Source organism: Adiantum capillus-veneris, chromosome 6 (genome assembly GCF_014529385.1).
Source record: "Adiantum capillus-veneris isolate H3 chromosome 6, ASM1452938v2, whole genome shotgun sequence".
Taxonomy (NCBI): domain Eukaryota; kingdom Viridiplantae; phylum Streptophyta; class Polypodiopsida; order Polypodiales; family Pteridaceae; genus Adiantum; species Adiantum capillus-veneris.
Window position 1 is genome coordinate 110,793,869 of NC_140936.1, and position 18,823 is coordinate 110,812,691.

Here is an 18,823-nt window from a genome sequence, read left to right on the forward strand (position 1 = left end):
CTCTAGAAGACTATTGGACAGTCTCTCAAGGGGTCCAATGAGCATTCAACAGCCCAATGGCTTGCCTGATTCCTATTGGCCAAGAGGCAAAGGGGTCCAATGAGAGTTTAATTGAATTATTAATTTACCTAAAGCTCTCACAAAAGGGTAAAGGGGGACACATGTCAGAAGGCTATCACTTATGCTGCTTAATAGTCATTGGCTTGACTTGGGCAGGGCCAATGAGGGTTGAGGAAGAGCAAATAGCAAGAGGGCTCGCCCAAGAGAGAGAGGGGGCTGATTTTTGCAAGGCATTATCACACACACACTCTCACACAGTCTATGTGAGAAGTAAAGAAGACCATCTCTTCCCAAGCTTTAATGGAGAGCTCATCACCTACTCCAAGCTTGTGAGATAGAAGCCTACATCGACATACTCTTGGCATGTGGATGCAAATCCAACCAAGAGCCAAGCTTCAATGCATGCTCATCTCCTCTACCAAGCTAATTACTAAGCCAAGCTATGCTAATATGAGTGATTATGTGAGGAGATGTACATCTTTCTTGTAAGATACTCCTTCTTCCTCTCAATCTACTCTCATACCCTGCTAGCTCTCACCATCTTCGAAGGTGTGTGAGGTCTTGGGTCTGAGAACGGGGATAATTGATGTTGTGTTTGCTAAGTGTTTTGCTTAGTGCATGAAGCTTTCATCTTCATTGCACTAGCTAGTCTTGAAGGAACACAAAGAATTGTATTGTACAATGTCTCTCTTGATGGGAGAAAACATAATACAAAGCCTTTTGGAGGGGGGACCGGCTCCATGCAAATCCGGTCCTCAACTGTTGTCAATAGTTTAATTTCTCTCTCTTTTGAAAGTATTGTTGATGCTATCTAACTAGGTGTTATGCTTTTTGTTGCTCTCTCCACCCAAGCACTCTTGTAATTCTCATTAGGAATCTATTCTAATGAAATGCCCACTATGTTCATGCTAATTTCCGCTACACACAAGTTTTTAGGCCATTAAATGTTACAGTCTCATACGCTTGAAACAACGGTGCCTAATGTGCCTTGTGTGACCACAATGCCAACATCGTACATATCGGCAAAAACGAGACTGCCATCTCTCACTATCACACATGTTTGCTGCCATCTCTCACTATCACACATGTTTGCTGCCATAAGTGAATGCCAAAATGGCAACAAAGTGGGAAATCACTCGACCACTACACAATCATGAAAACCATGACCAATTGCATCAAAACCTATGCTTGCATATGCATAAAACAACTCCATAATCTTCTATCTGCAAGCATAAACTTGGACAAACAACTCAACCGAGCGTAAAGCGCATAACCATATATGCAAGTAGATAGCAAACTAGCTCAAAACGCATCCCATAAGAGAAATTGCTTACAAAAATCTACAAAAACCTATGAAATGTGTGACTGTCTATGAGCCACACAAGCATACGCAATCCTCAGTCCTGCGAGAGTGGATACAAGAACACCAAATTGTGTCCAAGATGACAAAACCTGTCAAAGTGATAGTAAACACTTGATCACGGTCAAAGTGGGAATATATCGACCACTGCACAAGATGGTATAACACTGCAAACTTTTATGGCGAGAAGACGGGGAAAAACGAACATAGTTTCCTTCGCAAAATGAGCCAAAACTCAATGCAAACCGCAAGCCAAAAAACTACAGATAACTGTAAACCATCAAAGAGTAAACTACAAATACGCATAAACCATGGCGAGAATCTGGGAAAAATTCGATAGAGTTTTCCCTGAAAACTAAGCAAAAACTCAAAAAATATCACCAAATCGCATAAAGACAGACACTTAGTGTCTTAATAAACAAATCCACAAAATGGTCTACATACGCTGCCAAAAGCCTGGCAAAACAGCTCACTCATGATCGAGTGGCTCTATGGACGTATACATGTCCAAAAACACTTGTAAACCTGCGAAACCACTACTTGCAAGCTATACCAAGCTCAAGCTATATCCACAAATGCATACATAGCATGAAACTGCACAAGAACGTGCCAAAAGCTCTCTGGAATGCTCCACACAATCGTACATGAGCACTACATGTGCCGCATAAGATGTACTGCAAAGACTGTGCAACTTGTGAGCAAAACTACTGCAAAACTGGCACACACTACCTCATCGGTCGATAAACACGTCGATCGAAAACACTGTCCAAGAGCTGAGCGCGCTCGAGGGAAACTCTGATCTGGAATGGTCTGTCAGAGCCCTATGTGTAGGTATGTGCCGTCAAAACCAAAAACTGGAGAAAATCGTCGATTGACAATTTTTATGTCTGTGGTTCTCGCTTTGCTAGCATTGATATGATGAGGCTTGGTAGCAGGCAGACAGGAGGCGGTTCTCCAGGAGTCAAAATTGACACATCCATTTGTGACAGCTAGTCCTGATGATGCAGAGTATGCACATAGCGTTGAGGTGGCTTGGATAGCCAGGTTTGCGTAGATTTTGGCAGCATTTGGGCATCTCATGTACGACCTTCTAGTATCGAGGCCCGACCTAGCAGCTGTAGTGGAAGCATTTGTAGTACGGATTGTCAGTCGTACGATGAATTACACTAGCATGATGCATAGAGGAGTTTTGCAGACCATACAAAGTAGTCTGCAAGATTTGCGTGCAGGCTCTACCGTGGGTACGCACGCTCGTCTATCCCTAGAGCCAATATGACTGCATCTAGATCAACTGAGCGAGCCAGTGGACGAGGTTGAGAGAGGTTTTCACCTGTTTTCTTGTACATATTAGTAGTTTATCTAGTAGGACCCACTTATTGGCACATTCGCCTTTAAGTGGGAGATTGTTGGGGTACAAGCGTTTGTGCCTTGCCTGGCCGCCCAGACCATGGGCGCCCGCCCACTGACCATCTTATTGGTTGTACACATTCATAACAATAAGGAGTAGCTCACTTAAACCCTACTCCACCCACTGTTGGGGTAAAGGCACTGCGTCTTTGCCAGGGGCCGGATGTTTGGTGTTCGATTGCCCGCCCACCGTGTGTACACGTCCTTATTCTTATGTATACTTATTCTTTGTATACATAAGAATAAGGAGCTCCTCACTCATGAATTCCTGAGGTTGCTCCTCCCACACCGGTCTCGTGCTTCTCCTCTTTCCTGCATGTATTGCACCGAATGCTCACACGCATCTGCGCACACGCACACTCACAAGTGGTATCAGAGCTACGACTTGGCGGCGACGACGATCTCTCGGTGGCAACAAAGTGCCCACGTAGCTCGGTGCTTTGCAGCACCAGATTGAAGTGACTCGGGCGGATCCGACATGGATCGGGCAGATCTCGACCCCCGATGCGTGCAGCCCCTCTTGGATTGGAGGGGGATTTTGATGATCCTTAGGGAATCTTAGTAAAAACAGGAAGGAGATCATATCTGCAGAGCTTGACAGTGCAATAGATTCGAGCCTGAAGCTGAGCATTGGGAGCAGTTCTCTCTCTCTCGATGGTAGCAAGCTATCGGCAGTCGAGCAACCATCGGCTGCAGGAAACAAAGCTTGAAGCATTTCTCTGCAAATCTTGTGGAGTGAGCAAGGAGAAGCCAAGCACTGGAAGTCGGGTAAGGAAGAAGCTAAATCGAAGGTGCTTGCAATGGGGAGCTCCAAACATTTGAAAGCGAGCAGCAATTTTCAGATTCTGGCAACGTGAGCACCACCTCAACAAGTTGTGTGTGGTGTGTGTTTACACCTCAACAAGTTGTGTGGTGTGTGTAAACACACACACACACACACACACACACACACACACACACACACACACACACACACACACACACACACAAAGCAAGAGCAAATCAAGTCAAATCGGGCGAGGCAAATTCAGGCAGCACTGCCAGCAGTCGACCAAAGCTTGGGAGTGGTGGCATTTGAACACACATACACACTGAACATCGAGGACAGGTCGTCAGAGAGCAATACTCTGTTAGACTGCACACATGCGTGCTGTCGGCTGTCTAGAGAAGGGCAGAATCTCCACCGACCGTAGTTTGCACACATGCACCGGCAGCTGAAGCCTCACCGGCCACCATCGGCCGTCAGTCTGTGCACATGCTGCCCGACCGGCCCATAATCGGCATCATTTTCGTCAACCCTGTCTCGCCCTCAACAAAAACTGCAATGCATGAATGCAGTTATACAGCGTGAATGTGTAGCACAATGCGCAACAGCATGAATACTGCACATTAGTAGTGCTTTGCACGTTAGCAGTACCAGAGACCATTGCAGTGTATACATGTTACAGAAAAGACCAACTGATTGATGTTATTTGCATCCATTAACAGCTAGTTAAAATCCAACAAATTGCCCAATGATTTGAACGATTAGATGACAATTACAATAGAGGCATTCTGTATCAGTGGCATACAGAATTGTTAAACAAGAAGTGATGCCAATAATAAAAATAGTCCAGGAGTAGGAAAACATGATGATTGTTGTTTGTACTTGGAAAAGCAACCTGGAAGGGAACATGAGATCAATACATAAGGTTAAAAACATATTCGGTACAAAATCTACTACTAGTTTTGTCCGCAATCTTCAGAGAATACTGCATCCGCTTGGCCTTGAGCAACCTGCAAAACACCCGGCAGTCAGCACAACGAACAAACTAACAAGTAAATCACAAAAAAAGAGCTATTGATGCAAGAAGGAAAAATTTATCATTGACCTTCATAATTTCATTGGACTCTCATGTCATTTTGTAGCATGTTCACTTGCCCTCGTATGCTTTGCAAGGCATGGTTTCTAAATAAAGCTGCTCTGACACGCAAAGCTCTCTCTCGTGATTCTGAGTTGTAATGCTCGCCGCGCAGAGGCTTGCCATCATTGGGATGAGGGTCAACCTGCTCATTCTGTTCGGCCTCCCCTCGTAGCTGCACAAAGTTGTGCAAGAGGCAGCAAGCGCCTATAATTGTGGGTGCTATTGCCAGATCGACGTTCAACTTGCGAAGTATGTGCCATCTATTCTTCAAGATAACAAACACATTCTCCACTTTTACTATGCCTTTTGAAAGATGCCTATCAAAGTGCTGCTTTTGAATTAAGTGTTGCCCACCTTTCGGTCGAAAGGGCTTCACCAAAAAAGTTGTGGCTTTGTAAGCTGAGTCTGCGATCAAGTAGGGTCGGATGCATTTGCCTTGCAGTTGAACTGTGGGATTGGCGATGGCTCGACCATTCTTCAACTATTGGTAAAGACTGCATTCCTTAAAGTGCGTTGAGTCGTGCGTGCTGTCGGGGGCAACACATACAACACTCCAGAAAAGCTTACGGGAGTCTATGATCCCTTGCAAAAGAATGCTAGGGAACCCATGCCTGCAAATGTATTGTGTTGGAAATTTATCCTTTGATGGCTTCCTTTGCCGCCTAATATCTGTTCCATCTATGGCACCTGCTACTTGTGGAAGCCCTGTAATAGCTTCAAATCCATCCATTATGCTTTTCAGCCTAGCATCCTCAGGAATGCAAATATGAAAGCGCTACAACATGCTAAGTTGGCTTAAAATGCGACATATAATCATGGTGTATTTTTGTATAGTGGAATCCCTGATAGGGTAAAGACAAGTCATTGATTTGGAAGAATGACCATGTGCTAGTCTCCACAACACACACACTAGTGCTAGATCACCAGCTATGGGAGCACGAACAAATAAATCACCACTGCAAGGCAATAAAGGCTCCACTATGACTAAGAGTGCATTGAAAGACTCATAAGACATGCGATATGCAAATAAGTACTTGTGCCGGTTATTTAGATTGGCTTCTGACCATAGCCGACAGTGAATTGAGGTCCAAAAAACCTCCTGCCTTGGAAACACCCACCATTGCCGAGCCCCGTAGCGCCATGCATCAGGCTCCAATAAACTCGTGAAAACTCCCCACATCATGAAGTACATGAAGTACAACATGGACTTCAAGTGTATCTTGTGCTTCCTGTATGACAGAGGACGGCGTCGCCAAAGTTGTTGATCTTGCATGCATATAGCAAAGGATTGTAGTAGCCAAAATATATGCAAACTTTCCATCCTACACCGACTAGACTACCCATATAATTTCTAGTCAAGTATTAAAGTTGTTGATCTTGCATGCATATAGCAAAGGATTGTAGTAGCCAAAATATATGCAAACTTTCCATCCTACACCGACTAGACTACCCATATAATTTCTAGTCAAGTATTAAAGTAAGTTTGAAACAAATTGAGGTTAGTAGTGTTACCTTATGCGATCATAAATCCAGCTACTTCGTTGTAGCCTGCAAAGCAGAAAGCATACACTCATGAGCTTGATGATAATTAAAAAGGATTATAGCCTTCCTATAGAATATTGCATTTACTTACTAATCCCGAACTTTGGCTAAAATCTTGGCAAGCTCCAATTGAGTGGAGAGGTAAATTTATTGCCGTTTTGTGTCTTCCTCCTCGCAGATTCGAAGTAGACTCTCCTCTAGTGCATGCCTTGATGCCTCTAGCTCTCAAAATGTTGCATTGTGTTTATCTTCCACATCGCAAAGTGTATCGCATAACTTGTTCATGCCCTCACCCATGGTTCGATTTAGAACTCCTAAGAGAGACCGCTTTGACTGCTTTGCCTTGCTACCACTAACTCCCTCTAACTCGGTGAAGTCCATGGATCTTATAGGATTTTGTGATGTACTGGCACTCACTCCAGAATTTGTCCCCACTTCCTGTTCAAGCTCATTCAAGATGTCTTCATTTTCCTTTGCAGGCCCATCATTGTCCAAACCCCCCACCAAGCCAGTACATCTAGGTGTCTTGCACCACATGACATCTAGGATGTCAAAGAACGACCACATGCTTGGACTTGCGCCAGTGGAAGACGATTTCAACTTCTCCTTTTTGTACATCTTCTTGAGGGTATCAATTCGATTTTTTGTATTCTCAGTGTTGTAAGTGGTATCCATCTCAGCATTGAGATTCAAAACCACGGCCTCCCAGTCCTTGAAGCGGAAGTTGCCCTTGTTTATGTGATTCCATTGTTCGTCGTAAATTATTATTAGAGCACGAGTAGTGTCATAGTCCCATGTGACTTTTGCCTAGGCCGCTTAGTTGCCTTTTGAGACACATTGCCACTTGGTTGCTCTTGGCTAGTGCTCTTAATTGGTGGTTCAATATGAGTACCATTTGGTTGCTCTATCCCAGTTGTCATGTCCACATCTTGTGTTTCAATCATGACCTTAACAACCTTAGCAGGATGTGGAGGAGGAGCTATGGGTCCTCCATCGGGCATAAAGTCCATGGTATGGGGGGGGGGGGCAAATGTGTTCATGAGGTTAACCTCTTGAGACAAAGGGACAAACTCCTCACAGTCATCATCATATGGAAAGCACGTGTTACCCGAAATGGGCCATGGGGGCGGCATGGGCAATGTCCCATACATAGGAACAAGTCTGGCAACTGTTCCTCCAATAGGAGGATCCTGATACCGAGTCTAGGAATGAGTATTTCGACCACAAATTATGGAAAGAAGTGATATGCAAGAAAGCTGACTATGGACGGATGCGTTGATTGAATGCATCAAATTATCATCTACCTTAGGCAATTCTTGCTGAGGCACTCGCACACCACGAGAAGCAATTGGGTTGGCCTTTGGTCGAGCAGGAGGACCTCGCCTACGTGAGCGTTCATTACGGGCAACATATGTAGCATGTTCGATTGCATTACCCATTGACAACCTAATTAGTAGAGCTCACAGTAGCTCGCATTTTTTAAATTTAACTAAATAATGTAAAAAAGGACTGCAACAATGGACATGAGCATGAACATAAGGTTGAATAAGAGTAGGTTAGAGTTAATAATTATGCATAGAAATACCTTGAGTGACACCTGCGAAAATAGTTAAGGTCGAGGTATTACAGCGCTGCTTGATATACACCACTGTGTTGCTGTAGGCCGCTTGGGGAATATTGCGCGAAGAGCTGCAGAACTTGCGGAATCAGCATGGCATGAATCGTTGCAGCTTTAACTAACTGGCGCAGTGCCTGAGCTACTGCAGTTACCTTATGAACTACCAAATACCGTACCTTACGAGCTAGTGTAGGATAGCTTACCTTAGGAACTCTGCAGTTGCAGTTGATGTAGTGTTTAGTACTGCAGTGCCGAACAGGGGTCGCTTAGCCTGGGGTCGCTGTAGTAGCTCATTCAGATGCGCAGTGCCGAGCAGGGGTCCCTTAGCCTGGGGTCGCTATAGTAGCCCAGCCTAGGGTGCAGTAAGCCTCCATGTTAATGGGCAGTGCATTGCAGCCAGGCGAGGCGGCTCTTTATGTACAGGCGTGATGGCGAGGCCGTGTACGTATTCAACAACAGGCTTACACATGCAAATTATGCTAAGAATAGTAGGGCACCGCTTGGATACCATTTCAAACGGCTAGGGGAGAGGGTTGGCTTTTCGGATCCTGCGGTGGAACCATGTTCGGGAGGCGGTACACTAAACTCCAATTTCGTGGTGGGCCAAGTGGGAATCTTCTTTGACCGACGGCTTAGACTGAGCGCATGTGCGCACCCTATGTAGCTCGTCAACATTTTGATAGAGTCCATTTTCCACAGACTTGAATTTTTTCAAACAAAAAAACTTTTGCCCACACACACCTTATTCTGGGCAAGGGCTCCCTTGCACGAGAGCCCTTGACACCCCGACAGCCCCGACTACTGACCCCCGACTCCTTGCTCCTCTCTCACACACCAACTCACACACCCCGAGCTTTGGAGATCGAGAGAGCGAGAGAGAGATCCTCTCACCGCTAGAGAGCTTGAGAGAAATTGAGCGAGTGAGAGTGAAAGCAAGTGAGTGAGAGAGAGCTGTGAGAGCGAGAGCTTGAGAGAGAGTGAGCGAGTGGAGAGAGAGCGAGAGCAGGGATTTGCAGTTTCCGATAATGGCGACTTTGGTGATTCCTCTTTAACCCGACAACGACATTCCGATTGTGAGCGCTTCTCTCGTACGATTTTATCGGCATTCCTCTTCTACGGCTCCTAGCATCGGCTATTGGCATCAATTTTTGACACTGATTTAGCAGCTTGGCTTTAGCGTTCTTCTTGACGTTTTGCATTGACTCGGCATTGATGGCTCAGCACCGGCTTTGAGTAGTGAAGGCTCGACGCATTGGTTTCGACACCGATCATGCGGCTATTCGGCTAGCATATTTTCACCTGACAGCAAAAGATGGAATTGACGATGAGTAAGAGACCATAGAGCAAGAGCGGCATCGGCTCTCCTCTAGCCCCATCCAGAGCGGTTTGGCTCCGATGTAGTCTCCACGATATTCTGACCGGACGTTCTGATCGGACGTAGCTGACCCGACTAGTGCATGGAGGCTACAAGAGATAGCTAATCTCTCAAAAAACCCAAGATTAAGCCGTCCTTACCTACCTCAGTCTCAAATGTGTGTCACACATCAAAAGCTACTTTCTTTACCACAAGCTTGTTCCGATGGTTTAGTATAGCTACGAGTCTCCGAATGCAATGAAACTTTATGCCTAGTATGAACAGAGTATCCTTGACACTCCCATGTACTCAAATGTCATTTTTGACACTCGGACAAAATCACGCCTAAGATAAACAACCTATTTTATGTCAATCAATTTCGAATCTACCTATTCCTAAGGTCAAAAACCACTTCTGCTGCGTGTATGGTGCATAGGGAGCAAAATCAGCTTGTAAACAACACGACTAAGATCACACTTTCATCGTAAGAAACTTACGTTAAATGGAAGAGCTTTTACCTGCGAATACGTTGGTATGCTCGGAATAGCAATGAACACGGTACAAGAGAGACACGAAGATTCAAAGAAACAGTAGACTCACTTTGAGCTTCTGCAGCAAACGCTTACTTTCATTATCCAAAAACTTAGGTTTTTAAAGGAGGGTGGGTGGAGAATTGGTGCACTTTCAGGACCGTTGATTAAGAATCATGGATTGGCGACACATGTCAGGTGAGCTTGTTTTATAATGTATATAGGTCTTTTCATCATTGTAACTTGGTCCCTTCTTTTAATGCTCAATTGACTTCCTTGTTTTATATTGGTTATATTTTCTTTTTATAGTGTAAATGGGTCTTTCCATCATTGTAATTTAATCTCTTTATTTAATGCTCACTTGATTTTTTTTTAAAAATCCATAAATTGTAGGATATCTTGATCTTGCATTGTAGAGTCTTACCATGCACGGAGCGAGTTTTTTGAGCAAAGACAAATCCGATCAATTTTTTTATATCTATCTATAAACATGTTACAGATATTTAAGATGTTTATAATGTATGTGTCCTCAAAATTCTCAGTTTCATCATTAGCTAAAGTTTTATAACTTGCTATCTATTGACGCACTGCAACCAAATCACCATTTTTAAAACCATCTAAATTGAGTAAAATGAAGCTAAATAGGGGATCCAACATGTTCAAAAGGGGATATCAGTGAAACATTTCTTCCTCAAATCACAAAAGATCAAGGAGAACAAAATTAATGTGACATTTTATAATATTATCTTCTCTTAGGCTAAATATCTCTTTATCAAATTGTGCTCTCTTTTGTTCACACTCTTTTTTGAATTCAATATTTCTAATTTTTAATGGTGACATTTGTAGTGCGCCATTGCCAAGTACTTTCAGTCTTGATTGTCCTTTATACTTGACAATTTGTACATCCCCTCCCCCTCTCACCCGCACTGAATGTATATGCACATTACATACATCGGTGGTCCCTTTCGTGTGGTCTTCATACAAGGATACCCTAACCACATTGTAAGGACATCCTACCCACACTACACATGGCTGACGGGCACCTGTAATCATGAAAGACTTATTTTCTTACAATTGATACATTTTTCTCCTTAATAAATGCCCAATGTAAATACTTTCTCAATCAATTACAACGACGACAAATCCAAATTATCAAACTTGTATGCTAATATTAGAGAGAGAGAGAGAGAGAGAGAGAGAGAGAGAGAGAGAGAGAGAGAGAGCCATTGTTTCCATAACGTAAATTGTAGTGAAAATTCTCCAATTGAACATTATCAAACTTGTATGCTAATATTTGAGAGAGAGAGAGAGAGAGAGAGAGAGAGAGAGAGAGAGAGAGAGAGAGAGAGAGAGAGAGAGAGAGAGAGAGAGAGAGAGCCATTGTTTCCATAACGTAAATTGTAGTGAAAATTCTCCAATTGAACATAAAACATATCAATTGTAATTTCATGGGAACTTCACTTAATTGGGTCCTTTTTGGTTACAAATCCTTCTAAATATCTATAAACTTGGCTTCCTTGATAGGTTGAATCGTAATATTGAGACTAATACGTAGTTTGTTTTAAGCAGCAAGCATACGAAAATAGAAGGAGCATACATCGCATTTCAAGTGACATCAAATATCTATCCCAAGAGTTTTAGGCCGGGTTCAAATTGCACAATATGAAACATGTCAATAGAATTGCACAGAGAGCTCTCGAGTTCACACTGCACAATACATTTTAAATTTAAAATAAGCGATTCAGTAGCAACCAATCGACTTTAACGTCGTGGTTGCATCTCGTCCTTCGCCAACGAAAGGGCATGTGATCAATGCTCGTCTGCCATGAAAATGACGCTGCAAAAGGGCTTGGGACTTTGCATGTCAGGGGTAAGAGGCCACCCGAATTGCATGGGTCCGGAAGCTTCCTGCCCTTTTTGTTGACCAATTATTTGCTTCCACCTCGAGTTTCTTCTTCGACGGGCATCTTCGGCTGGCAGTCTGAACGTCCCTTAAACTCGAGACATGCTATTCAAAATGGGAAGATTTGAAACCACACAAGGCAACAATATTGAGGACTCTAGTCATCCATGTCTACAAGGATGGCAAGAGAGAGAGAGAGAGAGAGAGAGAGAGAGAGAGAGAGAGAGAGAGAGAGAGAGAGAGAGAGAGAGAGAGAGAGAGAGAGAGAGAGAGAGAGAGTAGTAATAGTTTCCTACGAAGTTAAAATCCTCTTCTTCTAACCATCTGCATCGACGCAGATGGCTAGAGAGAGTATTTGCAAAAAGAAGGATGGAGGTGGGTGATGAGAGACAGAGGGAGAGAGCACAATAATAATCAAGTTCAATCTCTCTGTAACCATCGGCACCGGTATAGATGGCTACAGAGAGTATTTGCATGGGAGGGTGGATGGTGGTGAGTGATGATATTGGGTGCTTAGGCTATGTCAGGCAGCATCGTAGATATAGGCTGTCAATCAGAGTATCAGGGTCACCTCAACCAACCGGACCTCCCTTCCTGCTTCAACTGCTCGGGCCGCTACTAATAATTGCATACCTGCTGATTTGTTGCAGTGCATCGATATCTTCAGGCTTTTGCGTTTGCCAGACGTTTTGTAGTGCTGCCTCATTTGCAAGCTGTGGCATCTTTCTGTGGTAGACAATAATGGCCATATCATGCGCATTCTCTGTTGTCTCACACCCTTGCCAATTGACAATTTTTTATGGATTTCTCATGAACTGGAAGATATGCATGTTAATTGCCCATGACCCACAAAACATGCGGGTGCCCTAGCTACCGAGACCTGTTGGCAATCTAGCTTTAGGTTGTCGCCCATTGACGAGCAGTTTTGATAATATTCATTGCAAATTGGTTGCATCAACACATGGTCTTCCCTTCTATGTTTGCAAATTGCAATCAATACACGACCTTGAGATACAGGCTTGGCACCGTATAAGGTCCTTGATTGTGTGCACGCTGGGGACTCATAAAGTTTTGCCCTAGCTCAATTGTATCGAGACTGTTGAATCCATTGGCATGCACTACAATCTTGTCACAAAGAGCTACATCATACTTGCAATCGGCACACAAGAGACACGACTAGCAAAGGAGTACTACCAGCTAGTTGTGTTGGCAACGCTAGTAAAGCTCATGAATAGCAGGCAGAGACTATTGATATGTGCTAGCAAGTCGACGAAGGGTACAATGACAGTAATGTTGCAAGGCTTTGAGACTCGAGAGGTGTGTTCAACAGCTCCTTGTACAAGGTATCTAGCTTTACGCGAGGAATCTACATCAATGACATGGCGGACAGGTCGGCGGACTCGAGCAATGCTCAGAATCTGCACACAACTCACTGCATGAACCTAATAGAGAGCTCTCTTCTTTTCATTTGCTCCTCTAACTTTAGCTCCATCACAAGGTCTTTAACTTTCTGTTCCATTGCTTTTTGTATGCTTGATCGGTGCCCTGTAGTGGGGCTATGTAGGGTTGTCCTTGAGCTGATTTAGCAATGTGTTTTTCTCTTGGCACATGGCTTCTGATTGTGCCAAGTGAGTATTTGCAATGTTTAGCTAGATTTGGAGCCTGTCGATTGTTGAAGTAGATCTTATAGAGCTGAAGTGGCCTGTGTGACTTGTTACTGTTGTTGCTGATTTCCTATCTAGAGAGTTTCTAGATCTGTTGTTGTCTTTGTAGTTAGTTCAGCCAATTCCTTTTCTTTGAATTTCATGTCTTCTTTGTATGATTCGACACAAACATTGACCATGTTTGGCCTTTCCTTGCAGAGTCGTAGGTGCTTGTATACGCTATGTAGTTGTTGGTGTCAAGCATATATTTCTTCTTTCATTTTGTCTATCACATCGTGTTCATACTGTGCATATTCGTATATGTCCTCTAGATTCTCCAGTCTTCTTGTGTTGCTCGCTTCCGACTGATCTGTTTGTGTGTCCTGAGCCCTAGTGATTGGCTCATCTGGTTGGTTGGCTTGAGTATTTGGTGTCTCTATGGGAATAGTTGGTTCAGCCTTTTGTTCCTTGACAGTTTCTTTGAGTGGTCCGGTATCTGGTTCCATATTGCTAGCAATGGGAGTGGTCTCCTCTGGTTGTGGTTGTGTTGTGGTCTTCGGCAGTGGTGATGCACTTGTGGGAGAGGAGCGTGGAACTTTTGCAATAGGGTTGAATTGTTCTTTGGGTAAATCCTCTTGAAGTGGTGTATCGGCTTCTTCTTGTTCCTGGGCCTGTTGTCGTTGTCGTTCTTCTTTATGATAGAGATGCTCTAGGCCAGCTCAAGGGTCATCCTTTTCATCGAACATTGAGTATTTGGTTAGAATTTTGATTCTCCTTGGAGATGGTTTCCATTTTTCCTTAAAATCTCCCTCCAGTCCTCTTTCTAACTCAAAATCTGCCTTCTCTCTTTCGATTCTTGCTTTCTTTTGAATTGGTTCTTCTGCAGTTGTTGCAGGGCGTGGCCGTTTTGTTGTTTTTATGTCCTCTACCTTTTATTTTACTTTTTCTCTTCTCTTTTTGTCGAGGGGAGTCTCTTCCTCCGCCGCCTCTTTTTCTTCTATGTCATTTTAAGTGGCTTTTGCTACAGTAGTTGTCTCTTGGGTAGGGACATTGACTAGTTTGGTCCTTAGTCTAGTCCTCACAGGTGGAGCTCTCATCCGCACTTCTTCTTTTTCATTCATGTTCAAGAGCCGTAGATTTTGCTCTGGGCAGGCGGTAGATGTTCTACATGGCCTATAGCATGATAATCTATTCTTGTTAACAGGATGATGTTACAATCGAGCAAAATCGCACCAAAGATAAACAACCTATTTTAGGTCAGTCAATTTTGGACTCTAAAGCACTCTATAGCTTCCTCTAGCCGTGCTCTACCTATTCCTAAGGTCAAAAACCAGTTCTGGTGCATGTATGGTGCATAGGTAGCAAAATCAACTTGTAGACAACACAACTAAAATCACACTTTCATCGTGAGAAACTTACATTAAATGGAAGAGATTTCAACTGCGAACACATTGGTATGCTTGGAATAGCAACGCAACACCGTACATGAGAGACACGAAGATTCAAAGAAATAGTAGACTCACATTGAGCTTCTGTAGCAAATGCTTACTTTCATTATCCAAAAGATTAGGTTTTTAATTACAAAGGTTGGCTTTTATACCTTAGCCAAGGTTCAAAGAATATATGTCTAGCTATTTGGGCTCAATACAAGGCTTATAAACTGCATATGATTACAAACTTGGAGGCCCTCAACCCCTTTAGACTCATTAACCACATCAATACTATTACAATGGCTTTAAACTTTGCGAAATTTTTCCGTGATACAAAGGGATTTAATACATTCACTTGGCTCTGAAAATGAGTGGCACCCCTTTTGATGCTCTTTCTCATGCTCTTTGTTAGCTGAGTAGCTAACACCTCCCCCTCATTTATAGGGACTCAATGTGTGTGTCATGATATCACCTCATTAGCCTAGCATATAAAAAAACTCCATATTTGTCATCTTGGCATGTGCCTCCAAGGAGCAGACCCACTCTACCTGTCTCTATGCACACTCAGACAATGCTTGCTCTGTCTCACTAGAGCAATCCTGCTCCACCTCTACCACTGCAAAGTCCATTGACATGTCTTGCACATCTAAATGCTCTATCTCTTCAGCATGCTGGAGCTCACTGTGAAGGAAATGTGTTTGGTCTCTCGCTCCTCACATGTCATAGTAGTAATGGAGACTATATCGTCTCACACCCGAGAAACTTGCAGTGGGTATACAATGCATGACCTAGCACCTCGCGCAATGACTAGGTGACCCAAATGCATATGGAAAGACTGCTCTTGAAGCAGTTCTCAAAAGCAGCAAAGGTGAGCTTCTAGAAATTTGGGGGATTGAAGGAACAACAAGCGGGCTTGTGAAATTGAATACCTGCAGGGGATTTTGCAGGGGAACCGTTATCCAAAGCACACTGGGGCAGCGAGTTGAGCTTCTTTAGAATTGAAGCCTTAAGATAGTGAAATTTGCCAGCAAATTTTGAAGTAGTACCTGACATCCACTATCTCTCAGGCATCTCACTGAGATTAATCTCTACACGATCCCAAGAACATACTGCACGTGTGTAAGCGTATAAGATGCACCACTGGGTAGTAACAGACATACATCTCTTGCACCCTCTATGTCATACGCTAAACCCATGACCATAACTCCCACTAGCAAATGTGTTAAACTAGTCACAACATGGTGTGACATGAAATGTTGCAGACTCATCTAGCAGCCATTGAGAGCAAGTGCCATCTCTCTCAGACATGTATCATGGCTGGAGGATAGAGGTAAGTGTGACATCACCATCACTGTCATATATAGCCGTCTCTCTAGTCTATGTCATAACAACACATGCATCACACATTTGTCTCATGCGTCTAAAAAAACAGCGCCTAATGTGCCCTATGTGACCACAATACCCACATCGCATAGGTTGGGAAGATCGAGACCTCCGTCTCTCATGAGCCGTCACTGTAGACTCAACCGTGTCACACATCATGTCAATGTGTACGCGTCAAAAGTGGGAGATCACTTGACCATTGCGCTAATCAAGCATAAACCAACCATTAGCTCAATAGTGAAAACCTATAACCTGCATGCTATAGTCTCAGGCTTTGAATATGCATTGATGTGAGAACATGAGGCAAAATCAAAGGAAACCTGTAACCACTACGAGCATACCATAAATGACTTCTGTGAGAGTGGGTACAAGAACACTAAAACTTTGTCCAAGTGTCAAAGTGAGAGTAAACACTTGATCACTGTCAAAGTGGGAACAAAGCAACCACTATACAAATGATGAAACCATGATCATATGCATAAAAACAACTCCACAATCTGCAAACTCTGCAAGTATACAATCTGGGACAAACTGCTCAATTGAGTGTAAAGCGCAGAACCATATATGCAAGTAGAGAGCAGACTAGCTCAAAATGCATCCCACAAAAGAAACTGCTTGCAAAAATTTGCAAAAAACCAGTGAAACCTACGACTGTCTATCTGTAGCCACACAAGCATATGCAATCGTCACTCCTACGAGAGTGAGTACAAGAACACTAAATTGTGTCCAAATTGATAAAACTTGTCAAAGTGAGAGTAAACACTCCATCACTGTTAAAGTGGGAGTCAAACTTGACCACTAAACCATTAGAGAGTAAGCTACGAATACGTGCAAAACATGACGAGAATTTTGGGAACAAACGAACAGAGCTACCTCTATATTTTGAGAAAAATCTCAAAAAATCTCACCAAAAAACTGCACCAAAAAACCAGACACTCAGTGTCTCAATAAACAAATCCACAAATGGCATACATGCATTGCCCAAATCCTGGCAAACTGGCTCACTCTTGAACGAGTGGCTCTATGGACTTGTATTTGTGCAAAAATGCTGTAAATTTGTAAACATGCTACCTACGAGCTATACATATCTCAAACTGTATCCGCAAATGCATACATAGCATGAAACTACACAAATCTATGCTAGAAACTACTCTTTGAACTACCCCACATAATCATACATAGTTTGCACTACAAGAAAGTGCAAATTGTGAGCAGAAAACCGTCGAGAAACTCGCACACTATGTCATCAATTGATAAGCACATTGATCAAAAACCAAGCACAAAGTACGGCCAATTGCCTGTGGTTGAAATCGCCGTTCAAGAGCCATGTTCACAGGAAAAAGTGCTCCGGAATGGATAGTCAAATCCACCATGCGATGGTATGTGCCAGTGAACTCGAAACCAGGAAATCATTGAAGTTAAAATGGCCAAATCAAAGCCGGCATGTCGGGAATGCGGGGGGAAACCGTCGGAGCAAATCCGCTCCGGAATGGGGGTGGGAGGGGAGTCACTAGCGAAGCTATGCTAGAGCGGAGACAAATCGCTCTCGCTCAATCTCGCTATGTCAAAGAAGAGAGAAATTGGTCGATGCCGCCTTCCGCCACCGAATAGAAGCGATCGCCAATGCTGTAGTCACACCACAAATTGCCAAGTCGTCGATGCCGAGGAGAAAACCAAAGCCAAAAAAATTGCCAAAATCGGTGTTGAAACTAATGTCGAGCCACTGAAAGCCAAAGATGAGAAGAAAAGAAAATCGTCGATGTTGGGCCGATGCGGAAGGATGCCCAGGCTTACTCGTTGAGACTTGCACACAATGTCTGTATGTGTGTGTGTGCCCGCACCAAGAGCGTACACGTCCGCCCCGGGGCGGTCACTTATCAAAAGCTTCCTATATCACGTGCGTTCAAGAGGTTATTAATAATACCTCAATATACATACTATATTTACACTATGTGCCTATTTAAAAAACCCTCACCCCCCTCTGTATGTATACATTTTGATACATTTTGATCTTTTAATAATCCTCTCCGGTTAACTCACGTGATAGCATACACATTCTAAAAAGTGACCGCCCCGGGACGTCCTCTTGCATTTTCACAAGCAAGAGGAGCTCCAAAGCTCACTCTATCTTTCTCTTTTTTATATTCCTTGGCTCTCTAATCTCTCTTCACACTCGCTCTTGCTGTTGAGAGTCGTGTCTAGGTGTGTGAACACCCCTTAGAGAGAAATAAACTAAAAATTTCAATTTTTGTTATTAATTTAATGTCTTCTCTATCAAAATTTCAAAAACCTGCTAACTATCAAAGCTCTGCAATGTCCCCCCAAAGCTTCTGTGTGTGTGTGTGTGTGGCTCACACACAACCAAGCTCCAAATTTCCCTCCATTTCCTTTGCTTGATCCCAAGCCCTTCAACTCTTTGCCATTCCCAGTGCAGAACATTAATTTCCACCAGTTGTGTGTGTGTGTGTGTGGTGTGTACACACCACTGCACTCCCAAAGCTCTACCTCCTAATACTGCTGCCCAACTAATTTACTGCAAGCCTAGTGCTATTTATTGCTTGTTAGCATTAAGGCCTTCCCTAGCTTTGCAGTACTATTGAAGCTCATTTTTACATGATTTTCTCCGAGTCTACTACACGACCCAAGCCTTGCTCAGTGACAAGTCTGTTGCACTTGCTTGGCCGACTTA

General features: G+C 43.5%; 1 pseudogene; it reads right to left on the reverse strand.

The window, feature by feature from the left end:
• Nucleotides 1-5,876: 5,876 nt before the first annotated feature.
• LOC147456084 (uncharacterized) lies at nucleotides 5,877-7,424 on the reverse strand (annotated as a pseudogene).
• Between the last annotated feature and the right edge of the window lie 11,399 nt (nucleotides 7,425-18,823).